We start from the raw sequence: 4,650 nt of genomic DNA, 5'->3' as shown, positions 1-4,650 counted from the left end.
ATGAGTTGTTCAGACACTCTTTCTCTGGAGAGTACTAGGAGACTCTTCATTCCCTTCACAACAGTGTAGTGCAGTGTCTGGTTCAACCACTAGAGTATTAGAAATGCAGGTGCAAGTGCACAAATCAACCTTCAAGCTCTTGTATTTAGAAAATGTTTATTTGGAAAATGTTCAGGTTAGAAAATGTTTAGTTTAGAAAATGAGGAATAATTAATGCTTTATACAAGGAGTAATAACAAAATATCACTTCTATATCATTGCTTCCTATTGTATGTAACGTACAGAGTATTAGTAGTTACTCTTACATTTTTGAAAGAAACACCACTATTTTACTTACCATAAGCAGTATATGTGGGTATATATTTTTTTCTAGAGGCTCCATGACCAGGGATCAACCCTAATGAAAGGTAACCATACTCACTGGGAAACAATATTTAATTTTGTGGACAGAAAAATTTAATATAAAATACCCTTATATTAATTCAATGTAGGGAGAAAAGTGTGAATATTTTAATAGTGTTATTTTTCTGCACTATCAATATATCTAAACATATGGTAGTATCTATGCCCTGGGTAATAAAGTTTCTTGTAAACTCTTTTTAAATATCATACAAATTACGAGATGTGTGTCCAACCAATCCCACTTTGCACATATTCATGAAGATTACCATAGCTGAGATGATTAGCTTGAAACATGGGAGACATTATTAGTTTCAAATGATCTAAAGGGAATGAACGCGATTCTACAGGAAATCCAAGGGGAGAGTGTCTCTAAGGAGAAATAAGAAAGATGAAAAAATATTCAAAAGCACCTACAAAACACCAGTTGGCCTTTGTCTTTATCATTTTATTAAATAAAAGCTTCTTGTTTCAAACATGATGACAGAACACTCTTAGTCACATTAAAAATACTCATTTCAAGACAATCATGTAGGCAATCAGCAAGACAATCATGCTGTAAACTAGCAGATTATTTTGGATCATGCATAAAAATATGTGGCATGATAGCAATAATAGGTGCTAAATTAAGTCCTTTTTGAGTTTTTTTTTCTTTTCCAACATGCAAATCTATCCCTAGAAGAGTAGCATATGGGTACCTGACTCAAATACTACTCCTACTTATCATTTTTTACAAGCAGTTGTGTTCAATATTAAGAAGATAAATGGAATTTTTGCATATTATAATTTGAGGATGAATATTCCCTTCAGTGATTTGAGAATGTACCCCTAAGTTCAAACTCTATGAAGAATTACTAATCATTGTAACACCTATCAATTATTGAATGTTTACTGTGCAGAAGTACTATACTAATTGTTGTACATATGTTTTTAATTTAATCGTCATAATAGGCAAAGTATACATAATTATGAACTTTTTGGTTGTTGAAAAAACTGAGAATTAGGGAAATCATTTTCCTTGCTCACACTCATGACAAAGTTTAGAAATTATAGAGACATGACTGCAATTAGATCTTTAATTCCAAAGCATAGTTTGTTAACCATTATGCAATATTTACATATGTGATTTGTAAATCGATAGATAGATGGCAGGCAGATAATGATAGTAGATAGATAGATAGATAGATAGATAGATAGATAGATAGATGATAGATAGATAGATAATACATAGATAGATGAGAGGGGTGTTTAAACTTGGATAATCTAATGCCTAATTATATACCTAGAATATGAGTACTGAACTTTTTTTGAATGAATAAATAGATACATGATTGAAAAACTGACATTCTTATATCATACATCCAAAAATTCTTGCAAGAAATGAAATGGATTCATAAAGCTTTTTTGAGTATACTTTTAAAATAAAATTTCTATTTTTCAACCATATTTTATATGTTTTAAAGTTTAAAGAACCATATTATGGGAAAAATTATAATTGAACAGAAACAAATGAAGTAACAGCAACTTACATTGAACAAACCACAGGGGTAAAAAGCAAAGAAACAAAAATAATTGAATGTGTAACTCTTTAAAATATCATACTCTAATAATTGGACTGTCCATAGCATATATTCTAAAGAGTAAAAGGATTGATAAATTAATATTTAATTTGTTTGTTATCATTGGTGGTACTGAGAGAGAAATTTTGAAATCGTTTTGTATAAATTTTAGCATAGGGCAAATAAATAAACATGCTGATGTTGACAACTAGGAATCTTACAGTAAAAAAAGGGGGGGGGAGGAGAATCAAATATGAATGGCAAAATAATTAAATGGTGTTAGAATAGAATTACAGGAAGCCATGTCAACTAATGATTTTTTAATGTATTTTTTACCCTCGCTTTGTTCTTTAACAGATCCTAGAAAGCATTCTGACAGCATTATTATGCTCAAAACCAAGCAGAACATTCTAAAATGACACAGGAACCTTCTTGAAGGCCAAATTCTCTACGGATCCGTCCTTTTTTCTGACTTCTGCATGTTGGATTGGTCCAAGGTTTCTTTTCTCTCTTCTTTCTGTGCTTCTTCCCAAAGTCCTCTTATTCAGTCTCATGTTCCATCTATTTGGTAGTATTTAATCACACCTCACTATTTCCATTGCTACTTTTCTGGCTAAAGCCACCTTTTCTAAAATTTTTACATTGTACTATTTTAGTAGGCATAGATATTGACATTAAATTCCTAGCATATGAGAAACTAGTGTTGAACATCACTTTATAATACGCTGTTTTTTTCAAATTTGTCTTTAGTTAATACATTATTAACATTTTAGGGCACCTGGGTGGCTCAGTTGGTTAAATATCTGATTTAGGCTCAGGTCATGATCTCACACCCTACATTGGGCTCTGTGCTGACAGCTCAGAGCCTGGAGCTTGTTTCAGATTCTGTGTTTCTCTCTCTCTTTACCTCTCTTCCACCCCCACTCAAAAATAAATAAACATAAAAAAATTAAATACATATATAATTAACACACGATTAAAAATGGCATTTTAAGTATAAACCATCACCACAGGTTTTCTGCCCAGATAGTATCTCTCTCAACCCCTAAAATGGCATTAAAACTACTGCTTAATTATTTGGGGAAAAATTTTATATCCTCATACATTATAATAACTATAATTCACATTATAGATACTAATGTGAATGGGTCATAAAGCTATTGGAAGAAAATATAAGTAAATATATAATAAGATCAGAATCAGTAAAGCCTCTCAAGCAATGGCAACAGATTCAAAAATAATAAGATAAAAGACATATTTTACACATATGAATCAAATTTTCTGTATACCAGCAACACCATAAATTATATTAAATGTTAAATAACAAATCATTAAATAGGATTTCTAACATGCTAGACTTGCATAGACTTAATATATTGAATATATAAAAATATCTTAGAAAAGAATAGTCACTTTTATTAAAAAACAATGAAAGAATAGTAGTATTATGTTCATAAAAAAGTATAAATTGCCAATAAACATTTGAAATTGCTATGTATCATGACCAATCAACAAAATGTGGATTAAAGTGAACAAAAGAACAAAATATTATTTGGATTATCATTTTGGCAAAGACTTAATCCACTGATAATACATCTTGCCCTTGTGTTATGAATGCATCTTCCGATCTCCAAGGACATGTCCCTTTTCCTAGATGCATCAGTCAGCTTTTCTTTTCTTTTACTTTTCTGTACTAATTACATTGTACATTATTAGTGAATTTAAAGTAGGGTCACCAAGGACACTTTTTTTTTTTTAACTTAGTTGATCTTACCTACATAACAGGTTGCCTATTTAAAGTATCTTCAATCAATTCTTGGTGAAATTTTAAGGAAACAACCCCATGCTAAAATTGTTTGGAAACATCATCAACTTTTCAAAAATCAAAGAATTTCTGGTTTTCCGTGCCTGTTTACTATTCTTTCTTTCTATATAGCTACTCAGATTATGCAGAAATAGTTCCTTTTTTAATTTAGGCAGATATTGGAGTTCATGATAAATGTTAGATCTAAGGATATGAAAATTGATAAAGGTTGCGTATGCATTTCCACTGCTACCTTTGAGTGAAAGTGAGAAAGCATGACTCCGTTATATCCATGTCAGTACTGATAATTCTTATTTAATTGTGAGTTCCATTAAGGATCTGTGTGGAAAAGAAACTAGAGCCTGAACGAGAGACTAAACTGTAAGTATGTTCATATTTTTCAAGTCAAGGTTTTCTATGACATTCGAAAAACTAATTAAAATATTTCCTGTCACTTTCCTAAGTGTGTGTGTATTTACATATATACATATTTATACACACTCATTTTTATATATGTATATATGTGTATTAAAAACTTGGATGGTTCATAAGAATATGAGAAATTAATTTCATTTCTTGAATGTTATTTCTTTTTCAAGAATATTAATCACAGAAGTAGATGAAGAGATTTCTAAGCCTGTTTTATGAGTTGGTTAAATAAAATGGTCAGATTGATAACATATAATGCAATATCTATTGCCCTAATTGCCAACACATGCTCACACACACACACACACACACACACACACACACATACACACAATCTCAACTGCACAAATACATCTCTTTAAATAAAAAAAGATCTTCTTTGTTTTTAAACAAAATGTTTTGATGTCTAGGCATATTAAACAAAAATTAATAAGTTACATCTATAATAAAACTGATTTG

General features: G+C 30.4%; 1 protein-coding gene across 1 annotated transcript in view; it reads left to right on the top strand.

Moving 5' to 3' along the window:
• The window catches only part of LOC115305178 (olfactory receptor 6C70-like), a 7,029-nt gene that overhangs the window by 842 nt on the left and 1,537 nt on the right, over positions 1 to 4,650 (top strand). The window lies entirely within an intron of this gene.

The sequence above is a fragment of the Suricata suricatta genome, chromosome 10 (assembly GCF_006229205.1).
Source record: "Suricata suricatta isolate VVHF042 chromosome 10, meerkat_22Aug2017_6uvM2_HiC, whole genome shotgun sequence".
Classification (NCBI taxonomy): Eukaryota; Metazoa; Chordata; class Mammalia; order Carnivora; family Herpestidae; genus Suricata; species Suricata suricatta.
Note: the sequence above shows the minus strand (reverse complement) of the source record. Positions and strands in the feature narration are given on the sequence as shown.